The 25,952-nt window shown below is 39.4% G+C and overlaps 1 protein-coding gene across 27 annotated transcripts in view; it reads right to left on the bottom strand.

The window, feature by feature from the left end:
* Window positions 1-25,952, bottom strand: part of KMT2C (lysine methyltransferase 2C) — a 327,313-nt gene that overhangs the window by 291,760 nt on the left and 9,601 nt on the right. The window contains exon 1 of one of the 27 annotated variants that reach the window (XM_037891120.2): window positions 7,596-8,003. The exons of 25 other annotated variants lie outside the window; for them this stretch is intronic. The gene's annotated coding sequence lies outside the window, so the exon portion shown is untranslated. Of the gene's footprint in view, window positions 1-7,595; window positions 8,004-25,952 lie in introns of those variants that run through there. One more of the 27 variants, XM_037891121.2, reaches the window with a different exon arrangement.

Below are 25,952 nucleotides of genomic sequence, written 5' to 3'. Positions count from 1 at the left end.
TTGAGCAGAACCCGTCATCAGCATGGATGCATCTCCTCTGAAATTGTGGTTGAAGCATGAAGGGACATATGGATCTCGAGCGCATCTGGCATGTAAATATCTTGCAACACCCGTTACAACAGTGTCATGTGAACACCTGTTCTCAATTTCAGGTGACGTTGTAAACAAGAAGCAGACAGCATTATCTCCTGCAAATGTAACCAAACTTGTTTGAGCGATTGGCTGAAGTAGGACCAAGTGGACTTGTAGGCTCTAAAGTTTTACGTTTTATTTTTGAATGTAGCTAGATTTTTTTTTGTACATAATTCTACATTTGTAAGTTCAACTTTCATGATAAAGAGATTGCACTACAGTACCCATATTAGGTGAATTGAAATATACTATTTCTTTTGTTTTTTACAATGCAAATATTTGTAATAAAAAAATAAATACAAAGTGAGCACTTGTACACTTTGTATTCTGTGTTGTAATTGAAATCAATACATTTGAAAAATGTAGAAAACATCCAAAAATATTTAAATAAATGGTATTCTATTATTATTATTTAAACAGTGCGATTAATCGTGATTAATTTTTTTAATCGCTTGACAGCCCTAATAATTATTCAAAATACTACAAAAAGTAGAGGCTGGATTGCCCAACGGTTACTTCTGTTGGTGGCATTTACTCTCATGAATAATCCCTTTGATTTCAATAGGATTATTTGCATGAGTAGATGGTCATCAGCACAGGTAAGGATTGTACATTAACCTTTAGAACCTGATCCAAAGCCCATTAAAAATCAAAAGAAAAATCTCTCACTGGCTTCAAATTATCTTTGGATGAGGTCCTTAGTGATGTACAGAATACCTTGTTATCTTAATTAGAAATTCAATGAAGCTATACAATACATCTTATAAACACGTGTCTATTTGTTTAGGTGCATTACCACTGAAAATATTTAGGTAGTTCTGGAAAAGCTGTGTCCAGAAGATATTTTAACATGTTTAGATTGTTCTACAATGAGAAAATGAGCAAAAATATTAGTCTTTTATACTTGAATTGCAAGAGCAAGCTGTACCATCAATTCTTAGGAGCACCACTTCCCCATCATAATGCTATCCATAATCAGGAACTACACATCAATACATTAAAATAACGTTCTACACAAACAGTCAAACAAGACTTTAGAAAGTTTTGGATGCTCAAAGAAAGACAACAGAAATAGCTACAGTAGTAAATACTTATGATTAATTTAGGGTACTTCTGCACTAAAAAAGCTACAGTGGCTCAGCTGCACCGCTTCAATGTAGACACTGTCTATGCCGATAGAAGGGGTTCCCCCATTGGCACAAGTAATCCACCTCCCCAAGAGGTGGTAGCTAGGTCAATGGAAGAATTCTTCTGTTGACCTAGCACTGTCTGCACGGGGACTTATGTTTGCTTAACAACGCAGCTCAGGATCTTTCACACCTTTGATTGATATAGTTAAACCAACCTAATTTTCTAGTGTAGAACAGGTCTTAGATACACAGCACTTGGTTTCCAAAGATCTCCATGGAAGCTACATTAGTGACTGATGATCAACAACTAAAAAATAGTTGCTAGGAGCCAATTACAGAGTTAAGCGTTTATTTAAATTGTACTGATAAAAATTTTAGCTTGACAATAGCCATCAGTTAAACACCATCATACAGAGAAAATATATGCTGATATTGAGGGGAAGTAAGTAAGTTGTGAAAGAACAATATGTTACTCGTTACACGAAGAGCAGATTGGTAAAATGGTTTAAAAAAAATAAATAAAAAAAAATAAAAAGTCTTCTCCCAGCCCAGTTTTAGGAAGAGATTCCTAAAAAAGACTCTCTCTCAAAACCCTCGACCTTGACTCAAAAACCCTCCATCACTCTTCAATATGATATTCTCTCTCTCAGAGCTAGATTTTAAAAACTAATATTGTGCTTCTGAAATACCAACTGGAATTATCTTTACTACTGTTTCTTTAATTAAAATATCACCGTTCTAATGGAAAAGTACAAGAGCCAAATGGAAGGAGGAGGAGGTTAAATGCACCTGAAAAGAGCTTGCTCAGAGACAAACAATTGCACCGAGATGGATGGAGGTGAAAAAAGGGACTAAAATCTGTACTTCCCACCCTCAATCTCTTACCTATCTCATTTAATGGTATATTCCTCTGACTTCTGGACTCCCTCCTCATAACCAATGCAAGACAATTTCTCTCACAAGCATTCTGGGCTGATGTTCTACTCACTCCTATGAGCAATGAAGTCTGTTGAGATAGCTCCCTTGTTACAGTGTGTATGGTAACACCCATTGTTTCATGTTCTCTATGTATATAAATCTCCCCACTGTATTTTCCACTGAATTCATCCGATGAAGTGAGCTGTAGCTCACGAAAGCTTATGCTCAAATAAATTTGTTAGTCTCTAAGGTACCACAAGTACTCCTTTTCTTTTTGCGAATACAGACTAACATGGCTGCTACTCTGAAACCTGTCATTAAAAAGATTGGGACTCTTCAGCTTAGAAAAGATGACTAAGGAGAGATTAAGTTAGAGATCTATAAAATCGTGGAGAAAGTGACTAAGGAAGCGTTATTTAGCCCTTCATATAACACAAGAACCAGGGGTCTACCCAGTTAAATGAATTAGCAGCAGGTTTAAAACAGACATAAGGAAGTACTTCTTCAAACAATGCACACTCAATCTTTTGAGCTCATTGCCAAGGGATGTTGTGAAGGCAAAAAGTATAACTGGGTTCAAAAAAAAAGTTAGATATTTTCATGGAGGATAGGTCCATCAGTGGCTGTTAGCCAAGATGGTCAGGGATGCAACCCCATGCTCTGGGTGTCCCTAAGCCTCTGATGGCCAGAAGCTAGGATGGGACAACAGGGGATGGATCATTCGATAGTTCCCCTGTCCTGCTCATTCCATCTGAAGCATCTGGCAGCAAGCACGGTCAGAAGACAGGACAGTGAACACGATGGACCATTGGTCTGACCTAACATGGCCAATCTTATGTTCCTCTCAGGTCTTTTGGACCTTTACCTCATCCTTCTCCGTACAGCCATAATACTGCTGCCAACAGAGTCTCTCTCATCCTTCATTTAAACCATATCATGCCCCAATTTGAGTCACTATGTTGACTCCCTACTGTGCTGCACATCAAGTTCAAATTTCTAGCCCTTCCTTTCAATGCACTATATCTCCGAACTGGTTTCCTTTCACATTCTCTCCATTCTGTACTCTGCTCTGCCAACAGCACCAAGCTCTCTTCATCAGGCTTGTGTAGACCTTCAAAAATCTATTTGTCAACCTTCCATCCTTGTCTCATTCAAGCCACTCCTAAAGACACTTCTCATTGTGGTGCCAAACATATTACATTAGGTAGGATTTTAAAAGCTTGGAAAGAACATGACCACTTATGCTTCAGGGCATAATTTAATCTCTTAACAGATCCCCTGTGGAACTAATCATTCCATAACTGTCCATTTCAGAGTTTCTTGCACCTTTCTCCAAAGCACGTAACATTGGTCGCTGTCAGCAACAAGATATTGGATTAGATGGACCATTGTTCTGAGCTAGTATGGCAAGTCCTCTGTTCTCACTTGAACAAAAAAAACCAGACATATATACATCTTAATGGTACAAGTGGGTAATTTAAAAAACCAGTTATCCATATATCCATATGCAAGGTCTTTTCTTAATCCTCTCCTTCTTCCTTCCTTTTCACTTGTCTGTTAAGTCCATCATTTAGATTGTAAGCTGTTTGAGGCAGGGGCCTATCTATTTTGTGAAGAAAACCTGTGACAACTATAAAATGATAAGTAATAAAAATCCACACCCATCCTTCCTCCCAGAGAGAGTCCCACTGAAGTAATCTAAACTCTCTTACACGCTGGGCATGTAGATCCTTTTACAGAACTGGGGCCTCCTTTTAGGCATGACTGTGAACAAGGGTAACAAAATCAAAAAGTGGGAAGAAAGTACACAGTTTGCAATAAGACCACATAACTATTCAATTTAGGCATATGCACTTCTCAGTAGTATTTAAAACAAAACTCATTACTGAAATAATATTACATCTGCAAAAACTGAGGTCTGGTTTGAAAATGCACGGCTTCAGTTTCTATTAGTGTCCAATTTAATAATATCATCTGAGATACTTAATTTTACTTTTCAATATTGTGACAATTAGAATGCAAATACTGGTTGAACTAGCACACCACACTTTTTTCAGATATAGTATTGTAAAGACACCATTAGCGCAAACCACACTTGTTCAAAACAACATTTCAACAGTGATCCTACTCAACAAATGGGCTGGGTGCGGGAGCAAGGTAAGAAGAAAATGTGTAGAGCAACATCTTACTATTACTAACTTTTAAAGCATCACTAATGGAGGAGGTCAAATATCCTCAGTATATACAAAATGATCTCCCATTAAGGCTGGTGTTGCACGTGCACGGCAAGAGGAAAATAAATCCTACACAAGGCACTGTAGAGTATTATTATTTTGATGTGTTTTCAAAAGCAGACGAAGACATTTCTTCACGAAGTAGACACCTTTCCTAGATAAAAATAGATCGGTTTTGTTATGTAATTAAAGCTGTGCTGTTTTGCCACTTATTTTAGTGGTTGTTTGTAGCCAAAGAAGTCCAGCACTGAAAATACCTAAACAAGATTGAATTAAACATATATTTGTTTGCTGAATACTTTCCACAAACCCTGGATCCCACACAGAAATATGGTTTAAACTAACTTTATTTAGGTTTCAGAGTAACAGCCGCGTTAGTCTGTATTCGCAAGGTCTGTATTCTCTAAGGTGCCACAAGTACTCCTTTTCTTTTAACTTTATTTAAATTTCTATTGGATTATCAGATAAAAAAAAATTTAAGACTCCCATTAAACTGAAAACTCTCTACTGATCTTCACTATGATGTGGCTATCACTCCACTATAATAGTTTCCCTACTATCTCCTTCCAAACTCCTAACAGCATTTCCGGGTTCACTGAAGGTATCCCAGAATGTACCACTATGACATAGCAAATGCCATGGATTGCATTGAGACATTGGATATCTGTGATAACACACTGTGGGATATTGCCAGTGAACCAGGTTGTGCCAAAAAGATTTCATTGAGGAAAAACAGAATTATAAAAGGCTAGCTAAAGGCACACTGCCAACTTATTTTTTTTTTAAATCATACTTCTCTGAAAAAGCATTACCCACTATTGTTACCTTTAACTCCCAAGATTACTAGAACTGAAATACAGATTGGAGAAAGAAATATTTCTATATTTTTCAGCTTGTTTACACTGTGCATTTGACAACACTGTGGATAGTCATGCTCCCTGTTATCCTGTGTATAGGCAGTTCCCTCTTTGCTGGGCTGAATTCTTCAAACTCAAGCGTGGAGAAAAAACACATTTCAAAAACTAGGAAAACAGAACTGTAAAACTTCATAAATGGGCACAGCTGTGAGGGAGACGAGGGAGATTCTTCTTCACCACCCACACACACACATTTTTTTTTTAAGCTGACTAGATTTCAGGTTGGCAATGTCCCTTTAAAAAGACTGCCATGCTGAACATCCCCGACAGCCTGGTCAGAAGACGCATTCAAAGAAGAAATCCATACAGGACTTATTTTCATTTTGGCTATGCAGTTCACCTTTAGGAGAATGTTCTTCGGGGAAAAATGGTGAATAATCTATGCTAAGGAAGTTTACAAGCTGTGATCACATTCCACGCTCATGACAAAAATTGTCAAATGCCATAATGTAAAATAAACAATTAAAACAAAAAATCGTAATCAACAATTTCACTAAAACGCTACAGGGGTCTCTCTTTGTGAAAGAAGAGTGCAAAATAAGTAATATTTCATTATTCTAGGCCACCAGTCAACAGAGAACACAAGTGTGACAAAGATATTATTCTGGGTAGCCAATATACTCAAAGCATATTGTCAGAAGAAAAGGATATTTGTGATGGATGTATTAAAAGGGGCATGCATCAACTGCTTTCAAAACATTAACAAACAAAATGTACAGTGCTCTTTAATGAGACATTAATGAATGGTTAGCATGGATGCAGCTGCATCACATTAGCACTGTTGATAAAAGTATATCTTATCTTCTGTCTCCAATTGTCTTATAACCATAGTGGTTAAAAATATTTGCACGAGGCAGGCAGGGAACTACAGTTTTTTATACAGGATGTGTGCATTTTATTATGCATGAACATAGTACATTAAGTATTTACAGTATGCTGATATATGACTATAGCTATACTTGGCATTTCTGCTATGTTTAATTTTATTTTTTTGAGCACATTATTTTTATGTTCACTGAAAGCCTTCAAACGTTGGCATATTTGCTTTAGTTTTGCAACAGCAAAATTGACTATTTGTCTTTTCTATCTTCCACAGGCATAACAACATGTGACTACTATAATACTGGCATAAGGTTCTTTAAAGTACCCCTTTTGAACAATGCAAGAATCATACTATACTACAAAGACTGACAAGTCAAATAATAAAAATTACACATGTGCTCATGAATGTGTTTCAAAGATACAATGAATCTAGTACATTACTAACAAATGTTTCACTTGTCAAATGTTTGATATTTAGTATCTAGCATTAGTTACATGATAAAAGTCATAGGTTAAGAACAGTATGGATACTGAATTAACTGGGCCATAAGCACATTAAAACATCATACTTAACAGTTCTTCTCCCTTATAGTTTGTATCAAATTCACTGAACCAAAGCAGTTACATAATCCAATCTTTGACTTTTGATCTATTTGTTCATTGCTCATAGATCACAGATCAAAATATAAGATGGTTTAAACATCCAGTATGTGCTGTATTTTCAGTATATTTTACGAACAGGTAATTAATAGTATTTCTCTGATTTAAAATTAATATGAGCAGGAAAAGGATAGGGAAGAGAATCTAAAATGTTGTAGACGTACTATATTTTAAAATTATGTGAAAATGTTTAAGACTGCATTGTTTTACAAGAATAGCTACGTGCATGTGTAGAATAGTTAAGAAATATATAGAAGAAATAATCCTATTCCCTACTGTATTTTTAAGTTTTAGGATACCCCAGCACTCAAGTGAAGGAAAGAAAGGCTAATAAAATTAATTTATTATATTTAGGCCATGAAAAAAAAGTTTAAAAAAAAAAAAAAAAAAAAAAAAAACAAGAACATGTACATTATACAATCACACACTTAGAAACAAATGACCAGATTATTGGTCATATAATACCTCTCAGTCCTGAGCTGTGTCTTTTATTTGAGGTTGAAGACTATCTAGTGAACCTGTAACTTGGACCAATACATACATTTTGATTTCAGGAGATGGATTTTGACCAAAGGGTGTGAAAACTCTCTCTGGAGTGTCAGTGTCACCACAGTACTCTTGATAAGTTTCCAACCTGGTGCTTCAGGTCCCACTACCCCTCCTTATGTTGACACCCCCATCTGTCTCCACAGAATTATAATGAAGATTGCCATTTGCAGCCCCATGCCGCCTGTCACATTTTGCCCTTTAATACAAAGAAGTTAAACGCAAGACACACTCACCCCCAGCGAATTGTTTTTGCACAACATAATCCAGAGCCTGAGAACCTCTCACAAAACCTCTCTGGAAAATGGAGGGGCTGGCATCGGTGCCCTGGCTTATTGTCCAGAGGAAGGAGAAGTTATTTACATGTTACAATCCAAGCCCGGCGTCGTTCAGAGACACAAACTGCTCAGCACTCCCTTAGATCAGCCATGTTACTCCCCCAAATCCACCGCTGGCTGCGAGCACTTCCCCGGGAGCCTGGGCACAGGCAAGGGGCAGGCGCGCGCTTCTAGACGCGTCCTGCCAGAGCCCCCATGGCAGCGGCCGCTCCGCGAGCTCCCAATCGCCTCGGAACTTCGGCTCTCAGGATCCTCCCCGAGCCAGACTGGAGCCGCCGGAGGAGGAGGAGGAGAGGGGAAGGGGAAGGAAAAAAAGCAGGGCTAGAAAAAGTAGATCCGACGGCTGCGGGCGCCATCAATGTGCGGCCTGGATTCCCCCTGACAGGAGCCGGAGCCACCAGTCCCGGCTGCTCTAGCTAAGCAAAGCGGCCCCCAGCTTAACTCTTAACTACCCGGCTGGAGACGTTTTCATCGCACGGGGCCCCTCACCCAGCCAGCCCCGCTCCCCAGCGGCAGCCTGCCTGCGGTATTGTAACGTTGGTGGTGCAGCAGCAGCAGCGAAGAGAAATACACCAAGGGCTGGCATTGCACAATGCAGCTCGAGCTCCGCCAGAGCATGAGGAACAGCACGTCTCTCGGCTGCTCCCGGCAGGGCTGCGAACGCACAGCCTGGCAGATTAGCCCCGGGGCGAGTGCAATCTGTCCTCCCCATAGCCCCTTTCCGTCAAACACCTCCAAAGCGGGGTAGGGGCCAGACTTCAACACGCTTTATTTCCCCCTTTACCCCCCCCCCCGGCGAACCGTACTTTCCCATTTCACAAAGCACCACTAAAAGTTGCAACACGTACAAATGGATCCCTCCTCCTTCTCTAGCGGACACACGTCTTGGGTATTAAGCGGCTATTCAAGGCAGGATTTTAGCTTGAAATTAATTGGGCTTCTTTAACCCTTTTGTAGACACGCCTGCTACTTTTCCCCAACCCAGTTTGAAACTGACTCGCTGGAAAACCTGGTCCGATAAGTGTCCCTAAAAAAACTCGCCCTTCCCACTCCCCGAAATGGCCCCTGGCAAAGTTTCCTTCTATTGGCACTGCACAGAAAGAAAAAAAAACGCAATCACTATTCCATTTGTGTGGATCTATTCTTAAAGGCGAACCAGTTTAAATAGTATGGTAATTATGAGTTTCCTTAATAAAAGGAAACACCACAGGTTTGTTGGGAAACGTTTTGTTTTGTGTCTATCTTAGTTTTTTGGGGGAAGGGGGGGACAAGGGAAAGGGATTTAATACTTCTTTCAATAATCTGAGGTCTGTTTTCAGTCCACAGATTAAAATCCTGACAGCAACACTGAGCTATAGCTGGCAATCCTAAAGAGGACCAGAGAATTTTATTCTCTGGCTATACTGAAAACTGAAATTCTAGGTTCAAATTCTGTTCTCAATTACATAGTTGTAAATCCAGATTAATTCCAATAAAATCAATGGGGTTACTCCAGATTTATCCTGTATTTAAAAAGAAAAAGAAACTGACTCTTAAGGCTTGTCCATATACAAAAGCTTTAATTGCATCATTTTAGAAATTGTTGTTGTTAAATTGGTGCAGACTTCTGTTGTGGATTCTTTTAAATGGGTTTAAGATTTCATAATATCAATTTAGTTTAAATTGATAAGAACTCTTTCTAACCCAATTGAGTTAAACATTTTTAGGCCTAAAATCTTGTCTGAACACAGAAGCGGCAAATGTTCTGGGCTTGTCTACACTTGGAAATTTGCTGAAGTAGCTATTCCAGAATAATTATTTTGATATAACCAAAATATCCCCAGAATAAGAGTGCCCTTTTACAATTTAGCTTAATCCATCATCTGGACACTCTACTCCAGAGTAAAATTTACTTTATTACAGAATAAAAAGCAGGAAAAATTTCAAAATAAAATTTATTTTATTCTGGAATACTGTCCACACAGAGAGCTATTCCAGAATATTCCAGAACAATTTATTCCACAATATCTGTTCTGGTCAATTTCCCCATGCAGACAAGGCCTTAGATTTTTAAAAAAAAGAGGGGGTCTAGTGTAGACAACACATATCTACTTTGCATTATGCAACTATGCCAGGATGGTCTCCTAGTGTAGATGCAGCCTTACACCAATAAAAGGACTTTTTCTGTCAGAAAAACCATCATTCTGTCAACATAGCTGCATCTACACTGGGGGCTTTGTTGGCAAAAGTTTTTTCACACTTCTGACCAAAATAGCTATGCCAACACAACTTTTAAGCGTAGACCAAGTCAGTGAAGGGCTTTTCACTCCGGTTAAGCTAACTTGGTGTAGCTAGTGATTAAAAACATACTCAGGATTTGCACTGGTTTAACTAAATAAATTTAAAATTATACCTTAAATTAAACCGGAGCAACTTTCTCGTACAGACAAGCCCTTAGTTTGAAATCTAGACTTCATTTCTGCATATGTACACAGAAGCTCATGCTAAGTACTGCATTAATTTATGGAATTACAAAAATGGAAGACAAATTCTCTTAGAAACTGAAATGCTGTAATACTTAATTTTTAAAACTTTTTTTAGAAATAAAATCAAAGCAATTTGCCCTCCTTCAGAATTAATCACCTGCAATTTTTTTATTTTACAAAACAACACTATTAGAGCAATCAAGAAGTCGATCTGAGGGAGGAAGGTGAAATTCCTATCAAAACCCTAAAAACTGATTTTTATTTTATATTTTGTAAATCTGAAGAAAGGGAAAAGTTGGATGAGGGCTTGGAACTTGGGTAACAAGTTTTTACTCAGGAGACACTTTTCTAACAACAAATAATAATAAGCATTATAAACCCCCTGAAAAGCGATGTCAGCCCGTCTTGCAATGAGCTTACACAGACCCCCATGCCCGCACAGCATCCCACTGATTTAAAAGGGGCTCTGCACAGGTGTTGGGGGTAGAGGCAAATTTATTACAGGGCCTTAATGCCCAAGTTACATAGTGCTTCACTCAGCCACTCTTCCCGCTAACTACAACAGAGAGTGACCATGTAAGCAGTGACGGATTAAGCTGTACAGAGTGTGATGATGATGCAAATGTAAAGAAACAACACAACACATAAATGTCATATTTTCATTTGAAAACGTTTTGCCTTCTGTTACAACTTACGCCCCCAAAATTACTAAACTGAAAAATAAGAAAAAAGTATTTCCTCACTTTTTCCCCCCAGTTTATGTACTTTGTGCATTTGACAGCATTTTGGGTATAGTCACTTTCACCTATGGTTGCGATGGATCTTCCACAAGGCAGCAGGTAAGAGGAAAAAAATAGGAAAGTGTGACCGTAAATTTACAAAAAATGGCAGTGGGATTCAGGGGCAGATATACTAACCAAAACTGCTTTTTTTCCCCCACCCCAATTGACTAGATTTGAAGTTGACGGGTCTTTGAAGTTAAGTTATTGTCTCTAGTGGTCCAATCCTGAAAACCTTACTACCAACTATATTGCTGCGATTACATGTTGTCTTACTGAAATCAATGGGATAACTACATTGCAGTAAGGGATCACAGGATCAGGCCCTTATTTTGCATGCATTAATGGAAATCCTTCAAGGTATAGACCATGTGTCTTGTAAGGTTTTGTGTGCATTTATGAGGTAAGTAATTAACGTTGCATGTTAAATTAATATTTCTATTTATACCAACTTTTCTTTAAAAGAGTTCTTTCTGTAAAATTTTGAAAATAAAAATTGCTTTCCCTTCACCATTTGACAAATACTGACTCCACCGGCATTACTTTTCTATTGCAATATGGTAGAACCTCAGAGTTGCAAGCACCTCGGGAATGGAGGTTGCTCGTAACTCTGAAATGTTCGTAACTTTGAACAAAAAGTTATGGTTGTTCTTTCAAAAGTTTGCAACTGAGCATTGACTTAATACAGCTTTGAAACTTTACTGGGCAGAAGAAAAATACTGCTTTTAACCATTTTAATTTAAATGAAACAAGCACAGAAACAGTTTCTTTACCTTATCTAATCTTTTTTTTTTATCCTTCCTCCCCTCCCCCACCCTTTCTAAGTATTTTAGATTTAATAATACTGCAGAGTATTTGGGTTTTTTTGTTCTACGCTGCCTGATCGCATACTTCCAGTTCCAAATGAAGTGTGTGGTTGACTGGTCACTTTGTAACTCTGTGTTCATAACTCTGAGGTTCTACTGTATAACTCATCGTATTTCCCAGTGGTTTGACTTGAGTTTTTGTACCAGTGTCTGAGATCTACAATGATGTACACATTGGTAGGCCACCTTCAATTAATTCTGAGATTCCTATCTCTTCCCCTTGCCACCCAAACCAAAATGACATCTTAAAAAAAAAAAAAAAAAAGCACAGCACCAGCAGCTGGACAATACAAATAACTTCAGACTCCTGCACAGAATCATTTTAATCACAGCTGTTGATTAGCTGATTTAGATCCGCCAACACAAGGGCTTGATCCTATGGCCCTTACTCAATGAACCCAGTAGGACAACTTGTGATTAAGGGACGTAGGACTGGACTCCTAGTCAATTTTACCCAACAGTAGACTTTGTGAATAAAGTTCTTCTGGAAAGAAGTGATACTATTTTTCTTCAGCAGCTGCCAGCCTGAACCTTAAAGAAAAGACAAAATGAGACGTATAGAAAGACAATAGAAGTGAAAGAAAAAGAAAAATGAAAAGACTGACAAACAGTAAAAGATAAAGATAAAGAGAAGAGAAAAAGGAACCCAAAACCTTCATCTATTTTCAAATCTCATTAGGAAGTATCTCTTTTTTCCCTCGTGTATTTTAACTTCTTTTCTCCCTTTATTCTTATTTGAACTTTGACATCATAGGTTCACAGAGTCCAAGGCCAATAGGGACCATTGTGATCATCTCCAGTGGTTCTCAAACTTTTGTACTGGTGACCCCTTTCACATAGCAAGCCTCTAAGTGTGACTCTGCCCCCTTATAAATTAAAAACACTTTTTAAAATATTTAACACTATTATAAATGCTGGAGGCAAAGCGAGGCTTGGGGTGGAAGCTGACAGCTCACAAGCCCCCACATAACCACCTCACGGCCCCCTGAGGGGTCCCAACCCCCAGTTTGGGAATCCCTGGTCTAGTCTGACCTCCTGTTTAATACAGGCCATAGAACTTCCCCAAAATAATTCCTAGAGCATATCAAAGTTTTACCCGAATATGCACTCAACATTGAATACTACATTTGTATTGTACAAAAGGGAGAAAGGGAGGAAGCAGCAGCAGAGATCAAAAGAACATTCATCTTAAGGTTTCAGAGTAGCAGCCGTGTTAATCTGTATTCGCAAAAAGAAAAGGAGTACTCGTGGCACCTTAGAGAGACTAAGCAATTTATTTGAGCATAAGCTTTCATGAGCTACAGCTCACTTCATCGGATGCATCATGCATCCGATGAAGTGAGCTGTAGCTCATGAAAGCTTATGCTCAAATAAATTGCTTAGTCTCTCTAAGGTGCCACAAGTACTCCTTTTCATCTTAAGGTTTGATATTCTACTAAAATGTAGAGGTGGGTTACCATTTAGTAGCCTATTATGCTACTAATCCATTTGTTCCTCCTCTCTCAGTAAATGCAGCTTCTCTGTTAACTGACAAAAAAAGTGATAATTAACAGACCAGAGGGAATAATCATACTTTTGAAAATTAATTACAAAATAAAAAGATATTTAGCATCCAAATGAAATTCCCCACATGGTTACAATACTGACATAGATCACATTTGGGGCCAACAGAAGTTGGTACTATCCTTTAGAGTCAAGTAGTACATTTCATGTATTAACTATATACACACACATGATAACATAATAACATAAGTGTGATTTAAAGCCATTAAATATGGATACATCTCTAGTGACCACGTCATTAACCAGAATTTAAAACAGTAACAAGGTGCAGGCTCAGTAATAGCAATAGCTCTCTAAATACAAAAGGGCCAAATTCTGCCCTATCACACAGTGACATCAATGGAGTAGCACAGAACACGTCAGGTTAAAATAAGGTTCATTATTTCAATTAAATAAAGCAGTCCCAACAAGCAGGGAACTAGCTGTATCACATACAACCCATTGTGGTTTGGTAGCGAGTGTACTTTTCAGGGTTTTCCAAACACTGCAAAGCTTTAAATTTGGTGCTAGGTTGCACAAAGCTCGCAGTTTCCTTTACCCACTCCTAACACAAACATCCTATCTGGTACGAACTGTAAACTATCAGAGCTGGGTCATACATAGGAATGCTTTCCCCCAGAACCACTGGGGAAGTGACAAGGGTCTTGTGATCTGTGTCAGTTTTATACTGCTGCTAGTGCTGCTGTGGGGAAGCTCCTCTGTGCAAAAGCACAGCAGGCACAGTGCTAATGAAAGTTACTTGGTGCTCCAGAAGGGGGGGGGAAATAAAGCAAGGGGGAGGGGAATAAATGCAAGAGGGAGTCTGAATATCAAGTGAAAGGAAGGAGCAAAAGGAGAGAAAGAGATGGAATAAACAGGATATACCTAGGACCGCAACAGGGGAGTGACTCTTGCTTGCAATAATTGTTAACAGTGGGTTCCCCTCCACTGATGTTGAATGGTTTATCTGTTAGCATAGATAGGGTAAGACTATTTTGAACACTGCTACAGAAAGCATGACGGAGACCCCAGTGGAACATGGTGTCTGCCATCATTTCTTCAATGCTGTTGAAAACATCATTGTCCAGATTACACTAGCAGCTAACCTTTTTTCAATACCGCTTGAGATGGAGTGGTAAGGGGGAGCCATTTCTGACATAGAATATCAGGGTTGGAAGGGACCTCAGGACCATTATCAACAACAGATCATTTTCTAGTCTATGTGGAACCAGAGAGACCAATGACAACTGGATTAGCTACCGTAGGGTTAGTGGCAAGAAAAGGGTAGCAGGAAATAAGACTTTCCCAGAAAAATATTGTAAGCCTCTTCCCCATCAAAATCAATACAGAAGACGAATCCCTTCCAACAGAGTGAAGGTACAGTATAACATTTCATGTTGTAATATCTGAGAAAACCCAAACTTTTTTTTTGCAGCATTAGCTTCCTGTCCTTGGTTAGTTTAATTTAAAATCAACTTAATTTTAATATATTTTAAAAAAGAGAGGCAAAGAAAAATTGACAAGATAGAGTAATTAAGCCATTGGTAAATACAGACCACAAACTATAGTCAAAAAGCTTACATCTCCAAATGGTTTACAGTTAAATTTACATAGCTCTGTAAGTATACACCATGTTGAAACACTTAAGATCTAAAGAACCTTGTCCCAAATAACTTATTTCCTACCTCAGACAAGTACAAACAACGAAGATCAGGGCACCTATTGTTCATGTATGAAAACATCTTAAAAAGCTCTGAAAAAAATGTTTAACATTTTCAACTAGATTATAATACTGCATGAGAACCTGAAATTGAAACTAACTACTCATAAAACAGTCTAGTTTCACCCCAAGACACTGTGTCCTGACTGGCAAAAAGAGGTTATTTTTCAATGACTGAGAAGCCCTCTTAATACTAGTTTAAAAATGCACACTAACATTATGAAGCTGTATTAGTTGGCCACATTAAAGGCTAGAGGGACCGTAGGCTACAGCACACCCAGCTCACACAACGTCACATGTGTCAGCCTGAATTCATGGCTTAGTCTAGACTAACATTTAAAGGCATGTTGTTAAATTGTGTTAGCTGGCTTGATGAAACTGACAAACACCTTCTAAAATTCCAATCAAAATAAGGCAAGTTATACTTTAGCTTGTACTAGAGTGACCAAGTTAGGCTGTGTCTACAATGCCATATTCAGCACTAAAACTTCAGTCATTCAGGGGTGTGAAAAAACACCCTCCTGAGTGACAAAAGCTTTAGCGCTGAAAAGTACCAGTATAGACAGCACTTTATCACCAGGAGCTGCACTTCCGGCAATAAAGATACCACCCCTCATTCAGGATAAGGGGTTTTTTTTAAATCTATCACCGGGAGAGCTCTCCCCCGGCAATAAAGTGTGTCTACACTGCCCACGTCACATCACTGCCGTGGACATGCTGCAATGTGGGCAGTGTAGACATAGCCTTAGAGTTTTTAACTCTGCCAGTTTAGTACATGTTAAAGGCAGTGTTCCTTGCTAACACTAACACAAACACATACTATCACCACACCTTAAATCTTTGTCTAGACAAGACCTTAAACTAAACAGGATTGAGAACACACACACTTTTTTGACCATCAAGAAGATCAATAAAATCCAAAAACAGACCGCAAAATGTTGAAAAGTAAATGAGATTTCAAAAATATTTTCTGTTTTCTTCACATTTAATTCTAAATAAACTAAATCGTTATTAAAGAATACCTGATTCATAAGCCTGGAGATTGAAGTCCCTTGCTTGGAAACGCAATGGATACATAAACCAATATCAACAAAAGCTTCTCCGCACTACTCTACCTGTGTGTCCTAATCCTTATGTAGATACAAAGGACATAGAGTACTTAAGTCACTACACCAAATGTTAATAATGTAAAGGGCTATTAATACCACAGATAAGAGAACATTTCAGTAGATAAGATTGTGCAGTCAGCCTTTGTGAACTGCTGCCCTGATATCGGTCTCAAAATTTGTGTCCCAAGTGAACTAAGTCCCTTTACAATAGATGCTAATGATTTGGCCTGAATAATAGTTTAGGGCCAGGTTGCGAGACTATGGCACAGCCCCACACTGGGAGCAGTGCAAAGTCACACCACCAGAAATCAGGTCCCCAAGAGGTCCTGCCTCCTCCTCACTTTCACACAGGCTTACACCTCAAGCTGTACTAGCTGGCAAAAATCCCTGCACTCCCAGAGAGTGCAAGGAAGGAGTACCACTGTGGTTTCCTGCTGTTCAAGGGCACCTGGAAGGGAAGAAACAGCTCTGAACTCTCCTCCCAAGTTATGCACCAGAGCAAGAGCCAGCCACAATCTGACCCTTAATGTTACATAGAAGATTTTAGAAATATATTTTATTGACAAAAACTTTCCTTACAGAACGTTTATTTTATGAATGTGTTTTCCAGAGTTTCTGGACTCAATCATCTTCTTCTATAGTTTTCCCTATGAGATACAGGTAGAAAAGCCTGTTGGAAACCCCACAAGTTAAAATCCTTCTTAGTCGCCTTCCCATTCTCTTTCAGGAATAAATCTCTAACTTTGCAAGGGTTGTGGTCTGGAAATTCACTGGAGCATTAAACAGGAAAAACTAAAATCATACCCACACAGATTCTGGAGTTGTAGCTTGGAGAGCTGCAACCTCAGATGCTTTCTGGCTTGGTTACCCCACCCCCTCCCTGGCAGCACAGCTCCCTGAGGAGCTATGCTGCTATGAGCGCTCTCTCCCACACTTATGCCCTACAGGCCAGAGAAGCATTAACTCTTGCACAGTGTTTCCCCAGCAGGATGAAAGCAGAACTGAGGAGGATCATGTGAGTTTCATTCTGCTGCTGCTAGAAAACACTGGGCAAGCAGAGTGATACAGGTGCTGTGGCAGTATTGTCAACTCCAAGCATTCAAATATCATAAGTCAGGCCACAAAAAAAATATGGGATTGGCTTAAAAATAATTAAAATTTTAAAATAAATGCTGGGTACTTTTATTTGCATTCTGATTTTGGAGCCCCTAGGATTCATATTTTTAAATTCTCCTCCTCCACCATGAAAGCTAGATACATTTTTCTTTTTTAAATGAAAGCTAAGATTCTCAAACAAATCTCCAGGAGGAGGGATTTTAAGAAAAATACCAAATATTTTGAGTTGGCAACATGGCTATTTGGGTGTGGAGGGTCACACTGCAGAGAACAAAAAAAGGGGGGAATATGAAAAAAGTAAAGCATAAGAGAGAAGAAAAGATTGGGGAAATTAGGAGGGAGGGAATTAGTGAAAGGGGAAGCAGCTGAACTGATAGTGTAGTGGTACTAAATAATCTTTATTTTATCTATTTAAACGTGTTTCCATTTGCTCCTATCTAAACTCCATACATTTGAAAATAACTACAATCGTTCAATTTTGTTAAGTGTGTGAAAAAACTTCCTGAACAATAAAACTTTCCTAACAATTAATACAGCCATCAATGTAGTTTCCAACATAATTTCCATGCTGCCAGCCCCTTTCGCATTTTGACCAGAAGGCATGAAGTCTGAGCATCATGGATGATCACAGCTGTCATGGGTATCACATGGGGAGAGCAGCCATTGTTTCAGTAAAGCAGATCCCAAAGCAGTTAGTCACGTATAGGTCAAACACAACAACCTGCATCTCACCCAGAAGTATACTGGCAGCCAGTGCAGATTATAAAGCAGAGGTGTAATGTTCTCTCAGCATGAAACACTGCTTAATAAATGAACCATCTCATTCTGCATTAGCTGAACCTTCCAGATGGGAGTAGTCTGAAACTCTGGCTTTGCTGGGAAGAGGACCACTGCAACCGCAACTCACTTAGGCCATGACTTCACTGACAAAAAAAAGGCCCATTTTTTCCAACCGGTATCTACCATTTGTTAGCTATGCAGTTGTAAAATCCTAGTGGAGACATGGCACTATAGTTTTACCATGAGGTAGCTAGACAAGGTAAACCAGGAGCAGGATATAGTGTTTACTTCACTTAGCTACCTTGTGGTAAAAACTACAGTGCCTTGTCTCCACTAGGATTTTACAGCAGGATAATTAATGCAGGTTAGTTATCCTGCTGAGAAAAACACCACCACCTTTTTTGCAGTGGACATAGCCTTAGGCTCCAATATTGCAAACACTTAGGCAGATGTGTAACTTTACTCACGTGAGCAGCTTCATTGTCCTCATCAAGTCTACTCCTGCGAGTAAATTTTTGCACATGATTAAGGGTATGTCTGCACTAGAAATGCTATAGTGGCACAGCAGCAGTAGTGCAGCTGTATCACTGTAGACAATTACGACAGTGGCGGAAGGGATCTTCCATCACTGAAGTAAATCCACCTTTCTAAGAGTATGTCTACACTACCTGCCAGAGATCCAGTGGGGTTGATTTATCGTGTCTAGTTAGACACGATAAATTGACCCCCAAGCGCTCTCCTATCGACTCCTGTACTCCAGCATCACGAGAGGCGCAGGCAGAGTTCATGGGGGAGTGGCAGCCGTTGACTCACCGTAGTGCAGACACCACAGTGAGTAGGTCTAAGTACGGTCGACTTCAGCTACATTATTCACATAGCTGAAGTTATGTAACTTAGATCGATATTTCCCCCCCCCTTCCCCCCGCAGTGTAGACCAGGGCTAAGAGGCAGTAGTTAGGTCAATGGAAGTATTCTTCCAGCAACCTAGTGGTGTCTACACCAGGGCTTAGGTCAGCTTAATTACATCACACAGGGTGTGGAAATTTTCACAGACCTGAATGATGTAGTTAAGCCATCTTAACTTTGCAGTGTAGATCACCCCTAAAAGTTTGCACAATCAAAAGCTTGGGCAGGGAAGGGAATGCCACATATGGATTTTTAGTCACCCCTCAGGCCAACTGAAGGGATAGTGTAGACAGGTTATGGAGGAAGCTGCTTCCAAGCCCTTGTCAGCAGGAAGGTGTGTCACCGTGATACAGAGCCAGACAGAAAACAACAGGAAAATAAACAGAGTCCTAGAAGCCCTTGTGACGTTGCACCCCATAATGCTTTATGGAAATATGATTATGAATGAATATACGACATAACTGGAATATGTTTTATGCTACATATGCCATGTAACATATTTCTGTAAAGGTTATGATCTACTGAATATATTCATCCTATTTGTATACGTATCATTTTTGTATTCAAATTTATGAATATTGGCTGCGTACTTGTTTGATTTTAAGTAGCCTTAGTAAGGCATTTGATCAACTTCTTTAGAAAGGTTTCAGAGTAACAGCCGTGTTAGTCTGTATTCGTAAAAAGAAAAAGGAGTACTTGTGGCACCTTAGAGACTAACCAGTTTATTTGAGCATGAGCTTTTGTGAGCTACAGCTCACATCCGATGAAGTGAGCTGTAGCTCACGAAAGCTCATGCTCAAATAAACTGGTTAGTCTCTAAGGTGCCACAAGTACTCCTTTTCTTTACAAAGGAATTTGCAAGTTAAGTGCCCAATCAAGAAACACTTAACGGACAACGGATCTTGGAAGCCTCCAATCCACATATGAAGTCTCCCTGAGGACGTTCAAGGTAGCACGTGAACAATGGCTGCTACCTGTAAGTTCTGAGTCATGCATGTACATATGACTTGCCCATGTGACTCCATAACTCCATCTTGTAGCTGGGATTCTACACAGGGGGAGGGAGGGGTGTCCACCCACAAGAGAAAGCCTATTTAAACCCTTGGGAGACCCCTCCATTTTGTCTTCAGCTGGCTCAAGAGATGGCCTCCCCACTCCCAAAGGATACCTGAAAGAAACTGGAACAAAGCACAGTAACCATGGGGGGGGGGGGGGGAACGACTGGACCCAGACTAGAAGGAGACTAGTCTGTAAAAGAGGCTTATTGGAACATCTCTGAGGGTGAGGTTTCATCTGTAACCACTTTCTTACTATATTAGGCACACGCTTGTGTGTTTTGTTTTATTTTGCTTGGTAATTCACTTTGTTTTGTCTGTTATTACTTGGAACCACTTAAATCCTACTTTTTGTATTTAATAAAATCACTTTTTACTTATTACTTAACCCAGAGTATGTATTAATACCTGGGGGGCAAACAGCTATGCATCTCTATCAGTGTTATAGAGGGCGAACAGTTTATGAGTTTACCCTATAAAAGCTTTATACAGGGTAAAACGGATTTATTTGGACCCCATTGGGAGTTGGGCATCTGAGTGCTGGAGACAGGAACATGCCGTAAGCAGTTTTTAGATAAGCCTGTAGTTTCGGGGGGACGTTGTTCAGACCTGGGCCTGGGTTTACAGCAGGCTAGTATGTCTGGCTCAAACCAGGCAGGGCACTGAAGCCCCAAGCTGGCAGGGAAAGCAGGGACAGAGGTAGTCTCAACACATCAGTTGGCAGTTCCCAAGGGGTTTTCTGTGATCCAACCTGTCACAGCCCTCATTAAGCTCTCACACAAAAAAGGAGGGAGAGAGAAACCAAGGATGTGGCAACAGAGAAGATGCACACTAACAAGGGGAAAGACAGGCAGAAACAAGGGAAAGAACATAATCTTATGAAAAACACCTTTTCTTTTTGGGATGTCGTATGGTGGTTAGATATCACAGTCATGGGTAGGATATAAAAATAACTAAAAGGAAGAAGTAAATTGCTTCTACGTTCAATTTGTTCCTGATACCAGCTAATTAAGATACCTATCAAGTTAACTTTTATCATTAAAGAAACCTCAGAAAAACATCCTCACACTTTTGGAATAGACCCTTTTAACAGAGTATGCAGGAGAGTCCCAAACAAAAATTAGAATCTCGATAAGAACCATTACATTGCATAGTAGCACTTGTATACTGTGTTGGGATGGCATGCAATAAGGTGTGGACTGGGTTTTTTTAAATACATTTTGAATTAAAGAAGAGAGAGAGATACGTACGCAAAAAGCAAAAATATTTTGAACTGAGTTAAGTCTAACCTTTACTTGTTCTATTACACCTAGATACTGTAGGTGCACCATTTACCATTTACCATGCACCATTTACACTACAGCACTGCAATTTTTTTAATCAAACAACTCAACAAATACAACATCGCTCAGAATTATAGGAACTTCTCCAAAGTTCCTTAGAAGCTGCAATCTCAAAGTACCATGTGACTGAGTTAAAGAACAACTCACGTGTTTCAGTCTGAGTGCATTGCTCATCACTGCCTATGTTTTTAAACAGATGTCCTGAAATTTAAAATTATATTTCTACCCTATCCAGTTTTAATTTATTTCACAAGAAAGCACTAGTACTCTTAGAAACTCATTTCCAGAATGATCACTGCAGCAAATGACAAAACTGATTTTTATCACATCATCTGATGAACTAAGCAATGGCTGTACCACAATATGAATGGTGATGCCTCATGCCATCTCTCTAGTAACTGTGCAGTGAAAAATCCAAAGCATATGGTTAGATGTAAATAGTTCAAGAGAATTATTGAAAAAACAGTAGAAACCTGCTCATTTGTACGAATGACTCGGAGGCCTCCACTGAATGTTACTTACAAATTCAGTTCAGTAAGTGAGCAAACTATAAAAAGGCAAAGATACTGTATCATAAAATATTCTTTATTTTGACAAATGTAGTAATAATAATAAATACTAATACTTGCTTTTTCATAATGTATTAATAAATGTACTACAGTATATTTGTTAGTATAACTTGAAGAAGTCTGGCATTTTCCTAACAAATCTCCTATGTCATAGATCACATGGTGAAATGATGGTCTTGTGGCTGTATCAAAAACTGGAAGTCAGGAGACTGAGGCCTGGTCTATACCTAAAACTTAGGTCAACCTGGCTACATAACTCTGGGCTGTGAAAAATTTCACTCTATCCAATGTAGTTAGGTTGACCTAACCCCCACTACAGATGCCACTAGATCAACGTGCCAGCTCTCAATGAGGTAGATTTACTACAGCCCTGGAAAAACCCCTTCGGTTGCCGTAGTAAGTGTCTACACTGCAGCAGCATAGCCGCAGTGGGGCAGCTGTGCCACTGTAGCACTTGTAGTGCAATACCCTGGGGTTCTATTCCTACTTCTGCCACAGTCTTCCTTTGTGACCAAGGGGTTAGCACATCCTTTTTCACAGGGTGTTGGAATGCCTAATCTAGGGGTAGTCAATAGGTAGACCGCGGGCCAAATCCAGACTGCCAGATACATTTGAACAGACGGTGAAATCTTTTTATTTACTTATACTTGCGTCACCTGTGACTGCCTTTGACCGCCAGTGCTGACAGCTCAAGCAGTCAAAGGCAGCAACAGGTGATGTAAGTGTGGGGCTAGAGACCCGCTGTCAGTCCCAGGAAGCAGGACTCTGGGCTTTCAGTGCCCCACAAGGTCAGTTAAATCGGTGGAAGTGCTCCTGGTGAGGACACATGCCGCCAATCAGGTGAGTCATAGTGTGGACATGAAAAACCGCAGTAATTACTGCAGTTGCTGAACGTCGACCTAATTTAGGTTGACTTAATTTTGTAGTGTAGACTTGCCCTTATTATCATCTTTATTGTTACTGTGGTTTGAAAAATGTTCCTCTAGAGAGTCTGGACCTTGACTTTACCTTGATCAAGAAATTTGGACCTTGATAAAAAAAAATAATTGACTACCCCTGCCCTAATCCCTTAATGTCTGTCAAACTCCTTGAGATACTTGAGAAGAGGTGCTGTAGAAGCTCAACATATTAACTGTTTATTGCGTGTGTAGTAATGTTGTTAACTACAATTTCAAAGATTTAACAACACATCATTTAAAACAACCCAAACTTTCAAAACTATGGAAATCATAAACCACAATTACATAAATAACTCTGATCTCAACCTTAAGACCAAATTCATGCACACATACAAACAACAAAAACAATTCACAGTAATAAGCACCCGAACAACTCTGATCATGAAAAAAACAGTTACAAAACCACCAATGTACACAACAATCTTCTTATTCATCCACTACACAAGTTCCACTCATAACTGAGAATCAAAAGTTTAGTTCCTTAAGTCTTATCCATGCAATGGATGTACAAAGTCTGGCCTTCCAGCCATATAAGGATTCCACGCTTGCCAGGCAGCAGTCCTGGCTTCCCCCATGTTGCTCTCCAATTCCTATATTTTTATAATATATATTTATAAGTTACACATTTTCAAAAAATTAATGTTACAATTTACAAATGTAAAAAAGCCCAAATAGAGCAGGGGAAAAATCAGGGGTCTGAATGGTACATCAAGTGGAGAGCAGGGGATGAGCCAAAGAAACATAACTAAGCTACAAAGAGAAAATGTAGAATTGCATTACGGCTCTTCTGAAACTGATGTGGATATCATTAAATGCTGGCTTACCCTGACGCAGATTGCAGTCAAACTAATGAAAAAGATTCTTAAATAATTATTTTCTGGAAAACATTCTGTGCTTGTGTGTCTGAAAAACTATCTGCATATGTGCAATTTTGGACTTTTGAAAACCTACTGCTGCGAATGTGGGCCAAAATAATTCAAATAATTTTAAATTAAGTAGCATGCATAAACATTTTTAATCAAACACTTTTCAAAGTCTCTGGAAAAGATCTTTTCAGACCCTATTTTAAGCATACCCACTTGCAAAGTAAATAAATAAAAATCTATTAATCCAATCAAAAGTTAGATAAATGTTGAAAACAGGGTTTAGAAGGAAAGTCTGGACACAAACCTATCTATGGAGTCACAACTATCACCACCATAACCAATGAGAATTCAGTGCAGGATTTGGCTACTAAATCTTTACTATGAAGTGGCGATAGAAAGAATTTTGTACTAATTACAGTGTGAGCAGATTAACAAAGTTCTACTGTATAAAACTACTTTTCAAAAGTCTTACTTCACCTATACCATATTATTCTTACAACTTTTCATGGATATCTAGCCGTTAATACAAGCTCAACAAGAAAAAGATCAAGAACTCAGTTTTGATCACCAACCTTTTCCCCTTTTATGGACGACACCACCACCATCACATGGATGTCATCCTTAACTAAGCCCCTTTCCAGACCCATACATAAAGGTAATGTTTTGCCACTTTCTTCTGCACAACCTCACTAAGATCCAGCCTTTCCTCTCCTTCCACATAGCTAAAATTCTTTTCCAGGGCTTCATTATTTTGCTTCTCAGCTATCACAACCTCCTCCTCTCTGGCCTTGACAAATATAGTCTTGCCACCTCTTAAATCCATACCAAAGGCTACTGCAAAAATCATCTTCCTGACTCACTGCTTTGGACAGACCATCCCTCTCTTTCCATCCTTCCATGGCTCCTCCTTTTTCACCACATCAAGCACAAACTATTTGCCTTCACTTTAAGGCCCTTCATGGATATTCTGACTCTACTTATCAGCTACCTAAATCCTGCCATTACTCCTGCCTTAGTTGTACCATCATAGTCTCTCCAATGCACCCCATATGCATGGAAGAAGATCTCTGTAAAAATATTTAAGGTCACTACATTACTCCCTTTAAATCTCTCTTTAAAAATCCACTTTATACCTTGATGTCTGCAAAACACTTGACAATGGCTAGGCACCACTGCTTATTCCACTGTTCATAATTGCCTCATTGTTCTCTTATGCTCTCATCACCCCAATCTCCTTGTCCTATCCACCTGCTGTCTTGTCTTAAATTTAGATTGTAAAGTCATTTGGGTGGGTACCATCTTTGTGTTGTATGTCTAGACAGTGTCTAACACAATGGGGTTCTGGTCTCTAGGTGCAACCATAATTATAGCAGAGCAACAGCTTTCTGTTTAAATCTCAACTCTAAGTGCTCTAAAATCTGTACAGTGAATCAGATTGCCCTGAAATTTGGTGTACCTTATAAAGGAATTTGTTAGTGATCCAAATGGTGAGGTAATTGTGTTGCCAGCAAGCAGAGTGGAAAGCTGATTGCTGTTTGGATCAAAGACCAGTTGCAGACCTTCCACAGACATCCTGTCCGAAAGGTCTTCACCGTCAGCTTCATTTACTTCACAGCACCACATAGTGTGGTGCTGTTAAAGTCACCAATGTATAGGTCTGGGATTAGTTGCTCTTGGGAGCACTGAGTTCAGTCATTTTGCATTAGGGGCTTTACATGTTGGTAATGTGCAGCTCCCCTATCCTGATGGCAGTGGTGTAGGTGGCAAACATCAAAATCCATGATGGTGTTCTTCACGTATATGGCTAGGCCATATTTCGGATGGTAGTGGCTAGCTGTGAGGTTGTAACCATGGATACAGTAGCAGCTGGCCTGTTGATCATTGGAGACATGGGTTTCTTGGAGTGTCAGGACACCAATGTTATGCCAGACACACTCACACTTCGTCCGAGAAAGTTCCTCAGTGTTAAGTTGGAGGATCCTTGTTCCAGAACCTATCTGGTGTGTTACTTGGCCCTGAAGAGGACTATTATGGTGACTTAAGTTGTTGCTCTGAAGACCAGGAGGTCATTAATCGATGTTCGGTCACTGGGTCACAAATTCGGATGACCTTGCCCTGGCAACTCAAGCAGCCACCTTCAGAGACACTGAGTCCACCTTGAACAGGACCTAAACACCATG

Source organism: Chelonia mydas, chromosome 2, assembly GCF_015237465.2.
Source record: "Chelonia mydas isolate rCheMyd1 chromosome 2, rCheMyd1.pri.v2, whole genome shotgun sequence".
NCBI classification, from domain to species: Eukaryota; Metazoa; Chordata; order Testudines; family Cheloniidae; genus Chelonia; species Chelonia mydas.
The sequence above is the reverse complement of the archived record's forward strand: the minus strand, read 5'-3'. Positions and strand labels throughout refer to the sequence as shown.